A 19,789-nucleotide genomic window follows, 5' to 3' on the forward strand; every position below is an offset into this window, starting at 1 on the left:
CGATGAAACACATTCCTTAATTTAAACATAAGTTAATAAGATTTTCAAAATCAATAATTATCCAACCTATGATAAGTAGAATATGAATTTTTACAAACTATTTAACCTTTAATTAAGATGTTTTAACAATATAAATTTAACATTCCCATAAGCAAAATTAGTCATCCCTTCTCCACAATTGAAATGCATACAATTTAAAAATATGAAAAGGTCTTTATTTTGGTTGTAATGGGGTTTTAGAGGTATAATTTTAGCTAAACAAAGAAAAAGGATAAAAAGATAGACAAAGAGCACAGAAAATGCATAATATCAAGATTTTCATCATATCAAAACAAAATTTTCTTTGTAAAGGGAGATTAATCTTGAAGTTCTTCACTAGCTCAAAAAGTAGAGATACTTTGTGTAACGCCCCAAAAATTTTCAAATCTTATATGGTATTATTTTCTCGGGTCATGAATGGTGCTACAGAGAGGGGCATAATATTTTATTTAGACCCGAGGTAGATATTGAGTACAATTAACTATGGATGGATAGTAATTTATCGGTCTATGAATAGTACCACCGGTCTGTGAATAGTAATACCAGTCCGGAAATTGATATTATTTTGGTCCAGAAAAATTACTATCTATGTTTTATATTTTATTTAATATTTTTGGAGTATGCATACATGATTTTTATGGGTAGAAAGTAAGTAATGAATATTTTTGGAGAATGTAGAGAATTAGTGAATAGTGAATTATGGTGTTATATTAATTAAAGAAATTAGAAAAATTATTTTTATGGAGTAAATTTGAGATGGTGTTATATTAATTAAGGAAATTAGAGAAATTATTTTTATGGAGTAAATTTGAGAATTTTGTTGTGTTACATAATATTGTGAAAGAATTTAATTTGGAGAATATTTGTAGCCATTAGATTACATTGACTCAATCGTAGCCATCCAATGTTGAGAAAAGACTAAAATGCCCTTGTTGCTCAATTATTTGAGCAACCCTTTTCTCTTCTTCTTCTTCTCATCAACGTGAACTCCTCTCCTTTTTCCTCTTTGTTTTTCCTTCAATTTCTACATGGTAAACTCACCAAATTTACACCATTGAACTTGATTTAAGTAATTAATCCTTGAGATTAAAGCTTGAGAAATGATTTTTGGTGAATAATTTCAAGTAATTTGGAGAGTTACTACTTAAGCCAAAGGGTGGAGAACCTTCCACCAAAGAGAAGGCAAACTAAGGCTTCAAGAGTTTGATTTAAGCTTGTTAGAGCTTATGTTGAGGTTAGTGTTCATAAACACTCTTATCTTGTTTAAATTTTTGATTTTGTGAAGTTTATACTATTTTGTGAAAATTGGGAATTTTATATGAAATAATTTGATTATTAAATTTTGGTGGTATAAATGTGTTCTTGGGAGATTTCTAAGCATGCTTATATGTTGAATTGATAAGGAAAACAATTTCTTCTTCATTCTCCAAGAGTGGCAGAACCTATTGATGAATAAAGCCCTAAGTTTTCTTGTTATTCTTTGTGGATTTATGATCTTAAGATGATATTTGATGAGTATTTGGTATGTGGTAGAAATCTCTATCTTGTATATGATATAAGTAAGCTGAAATGAGGAAAAAGTGTTATTGGGTGTGATTACGGCCTATTTTTCGATCCTTTTCATTTTCCATTGGTGTCTGAGTCCTTCATAAAAGTTGTAGGTCTACTTCTTAGCTTTCCAACCCATCCTCTTGTGTCCAATTTGGATATATATAACTCAACTTATGGCTAAAACACCTAAACTGACTCTGTTATGACTGGCTACATGCATCACTGACTTGAGTGCCCATTTTGACCACTATAATGATAATATTATGTTCTAAGTTCTTCATGAGAGTTGTTTCCCTATGTCTTGAGACTTCTCTGGTTTTGGATTGGTTTGATTTGAGTGTCTGGATAAGTAGGAATTTGATAAACATTAGAATTAGTTCTGCTGAATCAGGTCTGGATTAGTGGTCTGTGTTCCTAGCTTTTTTTCACCATCTTACATATTGATCTGGGCTGTTGTCCCTTGATAACACTTGTATTATTTTGTCTTAGCTTTCTAATAAATCAAACTTCACTCAATTTGGAGACACAGAACTCAAGTTATGTCTTAGAAACCCAGCAAAGGTCAAGGTTATATTAATGCTGGAAATTTTCTATGTCTTGAATTATAGGTTTATTTGGATAAAGGTAGGTATGAATCATGTGTGATGAAGTTCTCTTGATTCTTTGTATACTTTAAGATTTATTTGACACAAATAAGACATAAGTTTGAAAAGTATTTAAGGTGTATGTTCTTAACAAAATGGGTATTTAAGGTGTATGTTCTTTGAATTTTGAATAAGGAAAGTATGATGTGATATGATAAGAAATTACTTATGCTACATTTCATTATGACTTTAAGAAAGTTTTAAAAGAAAAGGAATTTATGAGAAATTTCCTATATTAAGTAATTATGTTTAAGTATGAAGTTTTTTTTATGAGTTACTTAAGTTCTAAAGTAAGCTTACATGTATGATTTCATATGATAAGAAATTTTCTATGTTAAGTAATTATGTTTAAGTATGAAATTTTCATGAGCTACTACATTTTAAAGTAATCGTACATTATGAATTTAAGAAGACTAATGAATAAGACAAGTTTTATGATAAGTGTTATGAATTAAGAATTAAAACAAGGATTTTGGGCTCTCCTATACTTAGTGTGAATTTGATGCGTGATTTGATTTTATTATGTATGATGAGCATGCTCGGCATTTGATGCCATTATGATAAGAAGCTATGATCATATGCTAGGCACGTGGGTGTCTTATGTTAGGGCGGACGCGTTCTCTATGTTATGAATACGATGGCGACCTAAGGCCATTATGAAAAGGTTGGCGACCTAAGGCCATTATGAAAACCTATCTGCTTCTCTTTCTCATAAGTGTATGCGAGCCCTATGGAAATTATTTGTAAGACAATTAAACGAATGAGATCATATTATTTTAGTAAACCTTACTTTGGAAATTAATGATTATGTTATCAATGAATTTTCAAAGCATGATATTTCAATACATGGTTTTAAAAATAAATAGTATATGTATTTGTATAATAAATGTTCAAGTAATGAATTTATGATTTGAAAGAATTAAATTATTATGTTATTATTTATACGGTTATTTGATATTCTAAGTGACGAACTAAAGTATTTATGGTGATTAAATGTCTAAGTAAAGGATTTATGGTATAAAGAATTAAATTATTTATGTTATTAATTAATAGTGTATTTGATATTTCTTTTGCTATAAATGGAAATGTGTTGAAATTTAATGATTTTGTGATTGGAAATGATTTTATGAAAGTTGTTTTTAAGTAAGTTGCCATCGCAACTTTGGTAAGTATGTGAATTATGAGCACCACTGAGTTTTATACTCAGCGCGTCGATTTTTGTCACGCGTAGGTTGAAGATCATGGTTGCTACTTGAAGATTAGAAGAGTAGTATCAAAGCAGAAGTGACTAATTTGGTAGTAGTAGATTGAGATTTATGTAATTAAGAATTATGACATGTATAATTATTACATTTTCGGAGATTTTGTCATTTGAATTATAACTGAAGCATGTATTCATCAATTATGTTGGTTTATATATTTGGAGATAAGCATAAGATTTATTAAATGATTGAATATAAATTATTTTAAGATAGTTGGTATGATTAGTTCATTAAGACTTGATATACATAATGAATGCATTTAATTGATGATCATTAAAATGCTATGGAGGGTTTCTATAGTTATGAAGGTATAGAAGTGTTGTTGTGTTATGATGATTATTTGGAGATGTTGGGAGAGTTTGGAGTTTAATTGGGAGTGTTTTGTATTCACATGTTTGGTGAGTTCAGTTTTTAAAGGAAAACTCTTGCAGTTTTTCTGTCGGACTCTTCCAAATCATTTTCAAAACAAAAAATTATTACTCGCTAAACTTGTGAATACTAAGTCACTTCTAATTCATAATCTGAATTTATGATTTATATGTTAAGTTAAGACGGTGCCTCCGGCACCGAATGTGGCATCCGCTGTTGGGTCTCTCGGGACTGGGCGGCGGGTGTTACACTTTGGCAAGGTCTTTTCATAATACTTTGATAATTTCCCCAAACATGAATTCTTGATTGATTGCTTCTTTTATGGGGTGTTTCTCTTTGTTTTTCTACTTGCTTCTCTTGCTAGTATTAATGAAATTTTTCTCCCTTTTGTTGCTATTTTTTAACAGAAATCAAATCCTCCAATTATACATTATTGTGCTTAGGGTAGGAAATTAAGTTGGTTTAATGGCTAGGCTTAATAAGGGTGACTAATAAAATTTGGATATACATTTCAAATTGGTTGCAAAAGTCATATTTTAATTTAGTTGCCCTAGGCTAAATAAGGGGTTCAACAAAGAATGCCTAAATCATCTCTTTCTAAATGTAAGCATTTTAAAAATTTTGCCTCAAAGGAAATTCTAATTTGTTCTAAAAATGCCAAGGTTAAATAACTTTTGATTAAAACATATCTATATTTCATAAAATTTGCAAAAAATAGTGTTTATAATCTTAGAAACAAATAGTTAAATAAAAGAATTATGTTAAATCAAAAATTAAAATTAAAGCTCAAACATAATAAACTAGGAAAATAACTAAATTTATCACAAGTTAGTAAATTACGGTAGTTTTCAAGCTTGCTCAAAATTATTCCAACTATGTTAAGCTAAAATAATAAAATAAAATTTTAACTAAAACGATCTTTCATGTTAATAAATTGTTCCCACCCAATATGCCTAAGGGGTTCTAAAATAGCATCCCTAAGCCTCACTCATGCTAGTGCAGTCTCATCAATAAACCGACTGGGTAAAATAGGGTGAAGAGAAAGTTTGTTGTACCGTTCTTATTGTTCCGGTGAGCCAGTTTCAAACGGAGGAGGAGCCGGAGTCATAGGAGGTGGAACGGGTGGAGGAGAGGCAGCAAAAGATCGAGCAATTGGTCATTGTCTAGCGTCTACTGAAGAGGCAGGTCGGCTGCGCTTGTATCGGGGAGGCATGGTGAAGGAGAGAGGTGAAGAAATTTGGTGTTTGGGTTAAGAGAAAAACAGAGAAAAACAGAGAAAAGGGAGGAGGCGGCTAGGGTGTGCGGCTTGGGAAAAGAAGGGAATGAGGGCATGCCCTTTAAATAGAGGTGCGTTTTAATGCGCAGATCTGAACGTGGCACGGTCGTGCTACCTGGCACGGCCTGGCCGTGCACGCTTCTAACCCTCTGAGGCGGTTTGCAGGCATGGGCGTGCTTGGAAGCACAACTTGGGCATGCACGCCTTTGACCTGTAGAGGAAATCTTTGGCTTACCTAGCACGGGCGTGCTGGAGGGCACGGCTGGGGCGTGCACGACTCTAACTTGTGAAGCGACTTTCTCCTTTCTAGATGCACGGGTATGTTCTGGAGCACGGTTTGGGCGTGCAAGCTGTGATTCCTTGTCTTGTATTAACACGGGCGTGCTGTATTGCACGGTTAGGGCGTGCTACTTCTGACCTTCAAGTCTGATTCCCACTTCTTTGTGGCACTGTCGTGCTGGTGAGCACAGTCAGGGCGTTCTAGCCTCAGACCTTCAAGAGTGATATTAACCTCCTTGAAGCACGGCCGTGTTGATGAGCACCGCTAGGGTGTGCTATCTTGTGGACTTCAACTCGATCCTGAAAGAATTTTTACTGAAACAGAGGAACAACTATGGAGAAAATTTTGGGAAATTTGTAACAGAAAAAATAAAAATAAATTGAAACAAGAAAATTCAGAAAATAATATGGGTTGTCTCCCACAAGCGCTTTTGTTTAACGTCGTTAAGCTCGACGCACTAAACCGGGTTCAGGCTAAACAAGACTGATAGTGTTTTTGACTGGATCAAAGTTTTCATTTTGATAAACCTTTAAGCGTTGAGCATTAACTTTGAAACTCCTGTCACCATCCACTATTTCAATGGCCCCATGTGGAAAAATTTCTTTGATCGTGAATGGACCAGACCATCTAGAGCGCAACTTACCTGGAAAGAGACAGAGTCTGGAGTTATAGAGCAATACCTATTGTCCTACCTTTAGATTCCTTAGGATAATGTGCTTATCATGCCATTGTTTGGTGTGGTCCTTATAGATTTTGGCATTCTCATAAGTATGGAGGCGCATTTCATCCATCATATTTAATTGAAGCAACCGTTTTTGACCAACTTCTTTAGCATTAAAGTTAAGAAATTGGATTGCCCAATATGCCTTATTCTCTTACTCAACAGGAAGGTGACAAGCCTTACCATAGACCATGCGATATGGAGACACACCAATTGGTGTTTTGAATGCGGTTCTATAAGCCTATAGAGCATCATCGAGTTTCTTGGACCAGTCCTTCCTAGATTGTCCAATTGTGGTCTCCAGAATCTTCTTGATTTCCTTATTGGTGACTTCCACTTATCCACTTGTTTGAGGGTGATATGGAGTACCTACACTATGAGTAACACCATATTTTGAAAGAAGGGAATCTAAGTTATTGTTACAAAAGTGATTACCTCCATCTGTGATTATTGCCCTTGGGGTGCCATGACATGTGAAAATATATTTCTTGATGAAGTTCATCACACTTTTGGCATCATTATTGGGAAGGGCAACAGCTTCCGCTCACTTCGAAACATAGTGCACTGCTACTGGAATGTATTGGTTGGAGTAAGAAGATGGAAAAGGTCCCATGAAATCTAAGCCCCAAACATCAAACATTTCCACTTCAAGGATATTGGTTAAAGGCATCTCATGTCGCTTTGAGATGTTACCTAACCTTTGACAACGATCATAAAGACGAAAAAAATTAAAAGCATCTTTAAATAAGTTAGGCCAATACAAACCGCTTTCCAAGATACGTGCTGCCTTCTTGCTTGCTCCAAAGTGTCCCCCACACTCCATTGAATGATAGAATCAAAGGACACTTTCCATTTCTTCTTCCGGTATACATCGTCGAAAGAGCTTATCACTACAATATTTGAATAAGAAAGGCTCCTCTCAATAGTAATATTTGAGATCATGAAAGAACTTTTTCTTTTGTTGATAAGAAAGATTGGGAGGAGTTATTTTGCAAACAAGGTAGTTAACTATATCGGCAAACCATGGAGCATGCGTGTTTGCCAAGAGGAGAAGATGTTCATGGGGGAAGTCTTCATTGATTTGTAATTCTGTTTGCTCTTCTTCCCCCAACTCGAGCCTGGATAGGTGGTCTACTATGAGGTTCTCGGTTCCTTTTTTTATTGCGAATTTCTAGATCAAATTCCTCCAAAAGAAGAACCCAATGGATTAATCTATGCTTTGCATCTTTTTTTTCTAATAAATACTTAATGGTAGAGTGATCAATGTAGACTTTGTTTTAGCTCCAATCAAATAAGCCCTAAATTTATCAAAAGCAAAAACAATAGCTAGAAGTTCTTTTTCAGTGGTGGCATAATTTAATTGTGCATCATTCAACGTGCGACTAGCATAATAAATGACGTGCAACTTCTTTTCCTTTCTTTGCCCAAGAACAGCTCCAACATCATGATCACTAGCATCACACATAAGTTCAAAGGGAAGATTCCAATCTAGTGTAGCAATGATAAGTTCTGAAATCAACTCTTTCTTCAAGCTGTTAAAAGCATTCAAACACTCTTTGTCAAAATCAAAAGGGACATCTTTAACTAATAAATTACAAAGAGGTTTTGGGATTTTAAAGAAGTCCTTGATAAATCTCCTATAAAATCTTGTATGGCCAAGAAAGCTTCTTACTCCTTTTACTGAATATGGAGGAGGTAGCTTTTCAATTACCTCGATTTTGGCTTTATCCACTTGAATCCCTTTTTTTGAGATTTTATACCCTAAAACAATACCTTCACTAACCATAAAATGACATTTTTCCCAATTCAAAACAAGGTTAATGTCCTTGCATCGCTGCATTACTAAAGATAGGTTATAAAGACAAGCATCAAGAGAGGAGCCAAACACATAAAAATCATCCATGAATATTTTAATAAATTTTTCAACCATATCAGAGAATATGGACATCATGCATCTTTGAAAAGTTGTAAGAGCATTGCATAATCCAAAAGGCATTCTCCTATAAGCAAAGGTACTATAAGGGCAAGTGAAAGTGGTTTTCTCTTGATCTTCAGGAGAAATAGTTATTTGGAAGTATCCTGAATAACCATCTAAAAAACAATAATAGGGATAACCTGCAAGTCTTTCAAGCATTTGATCAATAAAGGGTAAAGGGAAGTGATCTTTGCGTGTTGTTTTGTTCAACTTCCTATAATCAGTGCACACACGCCAACTTGTGATTATTCGAGTGGGAATTAACTCATTGTTTTTGTTAGAGATAACTATCATACCTCCCTTCTTTGGAACAACTTGAACAAGACTTACCCAACTGCTATCCGAAATTGGATAGATAATGCCAGCATCCAAAAGCTTTATGATCTCAGCATTAACTACCTCTTTTATATTTGGATTTAATCTTCTTTGATGCTCAATTGAAGGTTTATAGTCTTCCTCTATCAGGATCTTATGCATGCATACACTTGGGCTTATTCCCTGCAGATCTGAAATTGACTACCCTAGAGCTTTCTTATGTTTTCGAAGAACCTGCAACAACTTTTCCTCTTGATCAAGTGTTAAGTGAGAAGAAATAATAACAGGAAAAGAATTATTCTCACCTAAGAATGCATGTTTTAAATGAGATGGAAGTTGTTTCAGTTCTTGCTTTGGTGGTTCACTTTCTTTCTCACCCATGATGCTTTAATTATTAATGTCATCTTTAGTCTTAATATGCAAAGTGTCTTCCACACATTCATCAACAACATCAATTCTAAAGCAGTCATTATAATCCATAGGAAGTTTACAAGATTTAAGAACATCAAAAATAATTTCCTCTTGACCAACCCTTAAAGTTAATTTGCCCTCATACAACGCTCTTGCAGTTGCAAGAAAGGGTCTTCCAAGGATTAAGGATCCTTCTCTATCTTCATCAATGTCAAGAATAACAAAATCCACAAGGAAGATAAATGTACCTACCTTTACGAGCACATCTTCTACAATTCCTCTTTGATATTTGATTGATCGATTTGCCAATTGTAGAGACATCCTTGTTGGTTTTAGCTCTCCCATCCCTAGCATCTTAAAAACTTCATAAGACATAAGGTTAATGCTAGCACCTAAATCTACTAAAGCTTTTTCAAAATCAAGATTACCAATATTATAAGGGACAGAAAAACTTCCTGGATCTTTTAACTTTGGAGGCAATTTATTTTGAATAATTGCATACACTCTTCAGTTAACATTATTGTTCCTTGATCATCAATTTTTCATTTCTTGTTTAGGATCTCTTTTAGAAATTTTGCATAGCTGGGCATTTGAGCAAGAGCTTCAGCAAAAGGAATGTTGATTTGAAGCTTTTTGAAGACATCAAGAAATTTGAGGAAGCTTTTGTCATTTTATGCTTTCTTTAACCTTTGTGGAAAAGGAACAGGTGGAACACAGAGTTTTGCTTCCTCTTGATCTTCTAGGTCAATGATGGGAACTTTTTTCTGCTCTTCCTTTTTCTTTTCTATCTTTAGTGGTTCTTCTAATTGTTTGCCACTTCTCAAGGTGATAGCTTGTACCTGCTCTTTAGGATTCTTTTCGGTATTACTAGGTAACGTACCTTGAGGTCGGGATGCCATCATGTTTGCAAACTATCCTAGCTAAATCTCCAAGTTTCTTATCACAGCTTGCTGGATTTTGTTGTTTTCTCTAGTTTCGTTCATGAAGTCCATGTGCGATTTAGAAAGGGCAGTAAGGAGATCATCATGAGATTTTTTTCTCTTGAGTTATAAAATCTAGTGGTGCGTTCAAGGCGTTGTTGGGATTCCCAAATGAAAGATTAGGGTGATTCCTCAACCTGTTATCATAAGATTTGGAGTATGGGTAATTCTTCCTTCCTTGATTCAACACATAGTATACTTGTTCCAAGGTTTGTGGATTTAAAGAGTCTAGCATGCATTCTCCAATCCCATGTTGCCCATTACACCTGTCACAAACTTGCATAATAGAGTTGACAGGGTTAGTAGTCAATAAGTCCAACTTTCTTACCATATTATCTACCTTGGCATTGAGTGCGGTAATGGCATCTATTTCATAGACTCCTGCAGACTTCTTTCTTTCGGAGCTGTTTTGGTAATGATTATTGCTTGGCATTTCTTCTATTAGGTCATATGCCTCATCAATTTCTTTTTTTTCAAAAGATCCACCTATAGCTGCATCTAGAGTATTTTAATCTTAGGAGATAACGCATTATAGAAAGTTTGTACCTGTAACCACTTAGGTAAACTGTGATGTGGGCACTTTCTCAATAAGTCCTTTAATCTTTTCCAAGCTTCGCACAAACTCTCTTGATCATGGTTGACAAAGGTCATTATCTCATTACGCAGTTTTGTGGTCTTTGAAGATGGAAAGAATTTTGCTAAAAATTTTTGGGCTAATTCCTCCCATGTTGTAAAACTTCCAGCAAGGCATGATTGTAACCAAGATCGTGCTTTATCCCTAAGAGTGAAAGGGAAGAGTCTTAGTTTTATGGCATCCTCGGAAACACCATTCTGTTTGAAGGTATTGCAAATCTCTTGGAAATTTGTGATATGGGCATTAGGATCTTCACTAGGTAAACCTCCACATTGAATTGAGGTGGAAAGCATTTGGATAATTGCGAGTTTAATTTCAAAATTATTAGCTTCCACCCTAGGTCTTGTGATACTCGAGATTGTTCCATTAAGAGAAGGTGTTGTGTAATCTCACAAGGTGCGGACCGGATGTTGAGGTAGACGTCTGTTTTCAGGGTTGACTTCATCGCCCATGTCTACTTGCTGTTTGGGGTTGCTTTCACGTGCTCTTCTAGCAGCGTTATTCCTACGACAAGTCTTTTCAATTTCTGGATCAAAGATTAGGGGTTCATTCCTACCTGACCTTCTTTGCATAAACACCTGAAACAATTCTTTAAAAGAAAAAATTAAATAAAACAAAAGAAGAATAAATGTCTAAATTAACAATAGGGTAATTAGAATTGATATTGATAATGCCAATCCCCAGCAACGGCGCCAAAAACTTGACAGTGATTTTTGCAAGTATACGAAATCATAGCAAGTAATATAGAGTAAGTAGAGTATCGTCTTCACAGAGATTGTATATCAAGTACCAAAATTATGTTAGCCTATTATTATTTAAACGGCAATAAGGGAGAATTATTGTAAGAAAAAAATAAATCCTTAAAAGAGAATAAAAAATAACTCAAGCAACAGTATTTGAAGGAAAGAAATCAAGGATTTTAAAACTGCTAGGGATTTTGATTTCACTTAACTCTATCCAATTTATTTTATTAGTTTGTTAATCAATTTTAATTGTTCAAATCGAGGAAACAAACCTAGAATCACTAACAAGCTCTCCCGATGTTTTGTTAGCTATTCTAATTCAATTTAATTACCTATCTTCCAATAGCGTAATCAAACATGAATTAAATCATTAAGTTTTGTGGTTTGTTTTGTGAATTCATAACCTAAGGTCATTAACTTATGAAAACCCCCATGAGTCAAACCATAAAGCTTCCGCATCAAGTTATTATTCTCATGTAATTTATTACCTTCTTCATATCAAAAACCCTTTTTCCCGATAGTGATTAATGAAATAAATCAATCCAGGGGAAAAAACTCTGCCTGGAAGCATTAAGTTCAATAATAAATTATACTTTGAACAAAGAAAAACAAATCTAATATTATAAATTGGAAAATAATTCAAGCTACATCAAATCCCTAGTATGAGGATTTAGTTCGACATAATAATTAAATAAAACTCAATAATACTTGAATAAAATTTCATAATCAATGTGAATAATGAAAAGTAAAACTAGATCAAGATTTTAGAAATAAAAACTAGGCAACAGATAATGTGGACGGCTTCCTTGAATCTTGGCACGAATCTTGAATGCATAAAGTCTTTGAGAGAGAAAAGAAACAATGGGCACAAATTATCAAAGACCGGAGATGTCCCCTACAATGAGTGACCCCTCTCTTTATATAGACTTCTTAGGAGAAAATCTGACTTCGTTTAGGAAATAGAATCCTTATTTAGTAAAAAATCTTTTTAGAGATATGAAACTAATTAGGCTTTGGATTTCTTCTCAATTAGGACTTTTCCATCTTCCTAAATAGGATTAGATCATGATTTGCACGTCAGGAAAATATCTGAGGTGGGCCCATGTAAGTTATAGACTGGCTGGCGTTCTTAATTCAAGACATCATCAAATTCGTAGCACGGGCGTGCTATTTTGTACGGTCTGGGAGTGCCAGGCCCTGAGTTTTATGGATGGCTAAGCACGAGCTGTGCTGCGCAACACGTCCAGAGAAGAATCTGTGGCACGCGCGTGCCCAGAGCATGGCCAGGGCGTGCTAGGTTCTGTCTCTCCAGGATGAAATTCATCACGGGCGTGCTTAATCAAGCATGCTCCGAGGTTCTTTCAGGCACGGGTGTGCCAAATAGAACGGTCTGGCCGTGCTAGAATCTGAGTCTCCACTTGATTTTCCTTAAGTTCAGCACGGGCAAGCTGATTTGCATGAGCAGGGCGTGCTAGGGCCTGAGTGTTTTGCTTTATTTTGCTCTTTTCTTTGCCAAAACCCTACAAATTTCTTTAAGATCAAGTGGATTATGATTCAAGGAAGCTTTGAATAAAAACATAAATAAAACAAAGTAAAAATTAGTTAAAGTGATTAAAATTACTAAAATTCCTAATAAGGACTATATTAAAAATACTATAAAAATAACACATATCATAACTCAGATTCTATTTGACCTACTCCGTCATCATTACATGGCACTCTCCGATGCTTGGTGTAAACATGTGGTTTGAAGTAGTGTGAACAGAAGGTGGAAGCTTCTTGCACCAAATATGTATTGCAAATTGATCCCTCGACCTTTGCCTTATTGCACACATTCTTTCTAATTTTCTGCAAGTGTCTGTAATTGTACAAAGACAATAAATAAATATCAATTGAAATAAAATTATAATGATTAGAACGGGATGTTAGTGATTCACCTCTCAAATGGAAAAATCCATCTATATTGTACCGGTCCTGTTATACTACATTCATAGGGAAAATGAACCGGCAGATGCTCCATAGAATCAAAGAAGCTAAGTGGAAAAATTCGCTCGAATTTGCATATCACTACTGGGATTTCTCGCGCTAATTTGTTCATATCATCGCATCGGATAACAGTCATCATCAATTCCTTGAAAAAGAGACTCAATTCTGTCATTGCTTCCTAAATTTTCCCTAACAATAATTCCCGGAATGCCATAGGAATCAATCTTTGCATGAAAGCATGACAATCATGGCTTTTCATGCCAAACAATCTGTATTTCCTCATTTCGACACATTTACCCATATTTGAACAGTATCCATTTCGAAATCTTAATGATCAGAGCCATTCGCATAATAATTTCCTTTGAGGTTTATCTAAAGAATAACATGCCTTTGAAAACTTTCCAATAAGTACAAATTGCTCGAGTTCTGGTCGACGATAAATTTCCTTCATGTTTGCTCTCGTTTTTGCATTATCCTTGGATTTCCCTACAATGTTCATGACAGTGTTGAACAGATTTTCAAACACATTTTTTTTCTATGTGCATCACATCAAGGTTATGATGGGTAAGAAGTGAACTCCAGTATGGCAAATCCCAAAAGATGCTTCGCATTTTCCTTCCGCTATTCCTGCCAATTCTACCATTTACGTCTTCTACACCTAACTCTATAACTTTCATAAGCCCCAGATCTTCAATTTCTTGTAATATTTCAGCTTTAGACTTCACAGGCGGAGGAGGATCAGCAATAGTCGTGTTCTTTCTAAAGCATTATCGATTTCTACTCTAAGGGTGAGATTCTGCTAAGAATTTGTGATGACAATCAAACCAACATTGCTTACCTCTATTTTTTAGTGTAAATGCATTAGTGTTTTCCATATAATGAGGACAAGCCAATTTGCCTACCGTACTCCACCCAGATAACATTCCAAATGCTGAAAAATCACTGATGGTCCTAAGCAAAGCAGCTCGCATTATGAAATTCTGATTGGCCGAAATATCAAACGTTTCAACCCATACTCCCATAAATAATTAAGTTCGACAATCAAAGGTTGCAGAAACACATCAATTTTGGTATTCAGCTTATTAGGGCCAAGTACAATAACACACAAAAATATGTATTCATCTTTCATACACATTGAGGTTGGTAGATTATATGGTCTGACAATGACAGGCCATGATGAATGTTGTTGTCTTAATTGGCCAAACGGCTAAAACCCATCAGTACAAAGCCCCAATCTCACATTTCTCATACAAGGTCATAAAACATCCTTCTCCCCTATTGTGATCGTGCTCCTCCAATAAATTTGCTTGCTAAGATTGATGATACTGCTGTGAATTCTGACTATTTCTTCGTTTGTCCCGGCAGTTGTTTTCTGTGTGCCCATTTCTATTACAAAAGTTACAACGGTGTAATGGTTTTCGCTTGAAGTAGTAATTGTTCTCAAGATGATTTGACCTCTTGCAAATAGAACAAGGAGAAAACTTCGTTTTGTTTTGAAATTCACCAGAACCAGAGTTTTCTCCTTTGGATTTTCCAAACTTGCCATTATACTTCTTCCTTGAATCTCCGCCATTAAACCTCTTGCCTATGTTCTTTGCTCGAGGCAATTTCACTAATTTCTTCATTCCTCATCGAAGTTCTTTATTCCTGAGCTTGAAACTTACTAATATGAGCTCAACAATAGCTAAAGTTTTGAGGTCATAAGACTCCTCAATGGCTAAAATTTTTTTCTTCAAACTTTTTTGGTAATGTAACCAGAATTTTTTGAATCACCTTAAAATCTTCAAATTTTTCTTTAAACAATCTAATCCAATTCACCAGTTGCATAATCCTAGAAGAGTAATCTTTCACCATTTCTCCTTCTTTCATTTTTAACATTTTATATTCTGTGTCACTTCCCTCCAATTCTTCTTTCAACTTGTCTTATGCCTCTTTAGGTGTTTCACAAGCCATGATCTTATCGAAAATTGCTTCAGAAACTGCTGAATGAATGCAGGTCAAAGCCCTTGCTTTTTTTTTTTGCTAAATCTTCCTTATGTTTCTTCAATTGAAAAATGGTTGGATTTTCTCTCAACTGTGGTGGTTCTTCATCTGTTTTAAAAACTTCCTACAGAGACATTACTCATAGGTAAGCCTTCATTTTGTTGGCCTAAACTTGGTAGTTTTCTCTACAAAATATTGGAGGAGAAACTAAAGAGAAACTAGAACTTGATATGGAGAAAAGAATAAAACTACACAGCCCTTAAAGATCAAGAGAGCTCTGATACCATTGTTGAAACTAAGCAATATGAAAAAGTAAACTTAGAAAATGAGAGTAGAAGACAAGGGAAGTAATTCTTTCAAATTTTTTGCTATGTATTTTCTTCTTTACAAACCTCTATTTATAGATGCTTCTTGATGAGAATCACAACAAAAGCAACACATAAAACTAAAAGATTTGAAAGCTTAATTAATAAAATACATTGTATCTAAGTAATACTTAGTACTATATATCTAGGATGAAAGTCTCATCAACTTCTGACAGTAGCAATTGATTAAAATCCCATGGCCATGTTTAGTGCAAACATAGAATGGAATATATAATAATATGAGATTGAATGGAATGGGGAATAAAATTCTTATTCATCAATTTGGTACACAATATGGAATAGAAAGAAAATGGAATGTAAAATTAGTAAAGGACTAAATTACTTTTGTTTTTATAAAAGAAAAGATAGAATGGGATTCCCAAATGATAAAAGATAAAGGGCATGTATGATTTTTCGAAATATGTTCATACGAAATTGACATTAAGAGGGGGTGGCTAAGAATCCCAATTCCTTAACTTATTCCATAACTCATTCCTATTTAGTGCGTGCGTGTGTGTGTCTCCATTACCATTGGTAGACTTTATATTAGTAAAGTAATTACTGCTATAGCTAATTCCAAATAATGAGTAAGATATTTTATTTCATTTTGTTTTGATAGCCTATATGGTTATTTACATTGCCTTACAACATTAAATCATAACCCAAACCTTATGCAACACAAGGAAAATTATTTTTTGAAAATATAACTCAGTAATAATAATATGAAGAATTACAAATGATCATATAGACCAGATATAGAACTTTACTATTAGTAGCTAATAGAGTTCACTAATCTCTTAACGAAACAAAGAAATCCATATCCTTTTTGAAAAATAATAGTATTTTCACTAATATTTTATTTGGACCCAAGAAGGATATTAGACATAATTAATAATTATGGAGTTAATTAGACTTTATAAGATTAGTCTTAATTAATTTAAAGTAAAATATAAATTTTTCAAGACTAATTAAGTAATTATTTATTGGTGAATAGTGTTTCGAGAATTTTTATAAATTAGAAATTTGAGGATTTATATTATTGAATAATTTTAATAAGTATGGTGGAGGAAAATATAATTTAACAATTTAGAGTAGAAATCAATTTGACTATTGGATCTTGGTGAGGTGGTTTAACCTTGGCCATCCAACAACAACTTCATGAGAAAATTGTTGGAAATTACAAGTTTGTCCTTTGACTCCGCCAAAGACCTTTTTCTTTCTTTATTTCCTTTCTTTATAATTGACATAACCAAACAACATCAAATTATCAAAAAAAAGAAAGAAAAACACTAAGAACAAACCATTCACATAACAAAGAAAACGAAAAAAAACACAAAACAAAGCGAAAAAAAAACACAATCCCAGAATAAATAAAACAAAAAAAATTAATTCAAGAAACTTACCTGTACACCGATCAGTGGTGACGACGGCAGCAGTGACTTCTCCTCGAGCGACCAGTGCCAGAAATTATAGAGGAGGGGGAGAAGGAGGGGGCGAGACTGATGAAATGAGTCTCGCACGAGAGGAAGGAGACTAAATCACCCTAAAAATTTAGCGACCGATCGATTCAGTCGCCGATTAATAAAAATTGATCTTTGTTTCAAATGATGTGGCATTGCAATTCTATCACTAACTAAAACAATCAGTTGCTCATCTGTCGCTAACATAATTTTTCCTTTTGGTCGTCAAAGTTGTCAGCGTTCTATCGCTATTATTGCCTACCTAAATTTAGGCACCACATTTAGCGACAACTTATTTGTTTGTCGCTGAATCGGTCACCATTCAGTATCAAAGTTTGACGCCAATTGTTAGCGCCAGATAGAGCGATGGATTAGTTATCCATCGTCAATTCTGTTGCTAAATCCGTCGCATGTAGTCGCTAAAGTTCTGACAAATTCACCACTGAATGTCGTCACTATCCGTTGTTATTCAATCACTAAACCATATTTTTTTATAGGTAAGCTTGCTTTTTAATTGGCTATTCTCCTTTAATTTATGATATTGAATATGCGGCCAAGAGTTGATAAACATGCTTTGTTTAAATCCTCAAGTCTATGAATTTTCCTATGATAGGAAAATTGAGATTTTGATCATATAAAGTGATTTTATGTGTAATGAATGTTCTTTTATTCTATACATGATTTATGTATGATACTAGCATGCTTGAATGGTAAAGAAGGTTACTTTTTGATGTGGAACTTCATGTGGCTAAACCATAAAGGAATGGGAAGCCTTGTGAATTCTTTATCATTAAATGACTATTCTCTTCCTATTTTGATGCTTAGCATGTATTTGAAATTTGGCATTTATGTCTCTTTTGGAACTTGAGAAATGACAATTTTCCAATGACATGAGACATAAGGATTCTTGGAAAACTGTAATTATGCTTTTTAAGGTATAATGAGCATTTTGATTGAGTTGAATAAGAAAAGAAAGTTTTTATGATAAAACTCATGTGTGTAACTTGTATTTTCCTATAACATGAAATTTATGAACTTTGAAAATTTGTATAAGACTTTGCATGTTTAGAGTATAACCATGCTTCTAAGAGCATAGTTAAGGCTTTAGTTGAGTTACATGTGAAAAGAAAGACTTGTATGATAAAAATCATATGTATGATGTGTACTCTTCGTATGACTTGAAATATGAGAAACTCTATATACTTTTATGATTTTACTTGAATTTGAGTTAAGTAATTTTTATAAGAAGGAATATATTAAAAAAAATTAAGATTTAAATTTGGAGAAAATGTTTTAAACAAATCCATGGAAATAAGTATTTTACCTATGAGTAAAAATTTGAAATTTTGAAAAAAATTTAAGGAATTATACATGAATTGAGTTCGATTATGGTTATAAGTGTCAAATTAAGGTTTTGGTTGTTCCGAATGTAAAAAGAAAGTTTAGTTTTATAAGAATTGCATTTTGGGCCATATGAGCCGTGAAACTTTTTCTATGAGGTTGTTTAAAGTGCTTGGAGATAAGTACTAAGACTTCACACTTGAAAGAGTTAAATTTGATTTAAGGTATGATTTCTAAACTTCTTGATTTTTGAGGAAAAGACAAATTCTCCAAGTAATGTGTTTTTCATGAAAATGGAGTTTCTGAATACAAGCCTTAAGAGGTAACTTTGGTTGGTATATATACGTGATATATATTTATGATTATGGGAATTTGTGATGGAATATGTAATATGTATATAAAATATGATTTTTATGCCTATGTAGGAAGTTATATGATTCTCAAAACTCATTTGAGATTTGAGAATTTCCACGAGTCCTTAAGCATGATTCTTATATGTAATAACTGTTAATAAAAATCTAATTACCATTTACAAGCTCATGAGTGTTTAAGACATGCTTTATGAGATTTCATAACATATTGGCTATGCTTAAGTTATATAGCCTATGAGTAACTTCCATAGGACTTGTAGCTTCTCCATGCCTCTATGAATATGTGCTTAAGACTTATGACTTGATATATTTGAGTATATATAATTATACGTGAGATTTAATATAATATATGAATATGATAACTTTATCATAATTGCTTGGATCTAAGGCATATGGGACCTTCTAAGTGTTAAATGGCTTCAAAGACATATGAAGTGAGATAAATCATGTATAAGCAATGTATTATCTGAACAAGTAAAGTTTATAAGTAATCATGTAACTTAAAGAAAGAAAGTAAGTTTTTGGGCTCTTATTGTACTTTGTGTGAATTAGATGTTTGATTAAGATTATTTCGTTAATGAGCATGCGCAACATAATAATGTCACTCTGATTATCTTGATATAGCTATAATCATATGCTTGGCACATGGGTGCCCTCTGTATGAGCAGACACGCTCTATCTGTTTTTGATTGGCTTTTATAGCCCTCTGATTCTGATTGGCTTTTATAGCCCTCTAATTCTGTTTGGTTTTTATAGCCCTCTGATTCTGCTAATCTAATCTGCTTCTGATTCTACTAAATGTATATGAGCCCTATAATTTTAATAATGAAGGAAAATGACTTATCAAGATGATATTATATAATTAATGCACTTGTAAGCTTATATTATATGTTGCTAATCTATATACTTAGATTCATATCATTTATGTGTTGTATGCTTTTACAAGTTAACACCTTATGTTCTTAGCTTACAATTGCATATTCATGCCTTAAATGATGATATATGGTTTGAAATATAAGAACCTATGATTTTAACATATTTAGTATGATTACATGTGAAATATCTACTGATGCATGAATAGTA

General features: G+C 33.7%; 1 non-coding gene across 1 annotated transcript; it reads left to right on the top strand.

Annotated features, from left to right (window-relative positions):
- The first annotated feature begins 10,385 nt into the window (after positions 1 to 10,385).
- LOC149493374 (small nucleolar RNA R71) lies at positions 10,386 to 10,492 on the top strand. Its single transcript, XR_016318628.1, has one exon. It is a non-coding gene; the product is annotated as a small nucleolar RNA R71 (small nucleolar RNA).
- Positions 10,493 to 19,789: the final 9,297 nt, after the last annotated feature.

This window comes from Jatropha curcas, chromosome 10, assembly GCF_041381405.1.
Source record: "Jatropha curcas cultivar XTBG-Jc1 chromosome 10, XTBG_Jcur_1.0, whole genome shotgun sequence".
NCBI lineage: Eukaryota > Viridiplantae > Streptophyta > Magnoliopsida > Malpighiales > Euphorbiaceae > Jatropha > Jatropha curcas.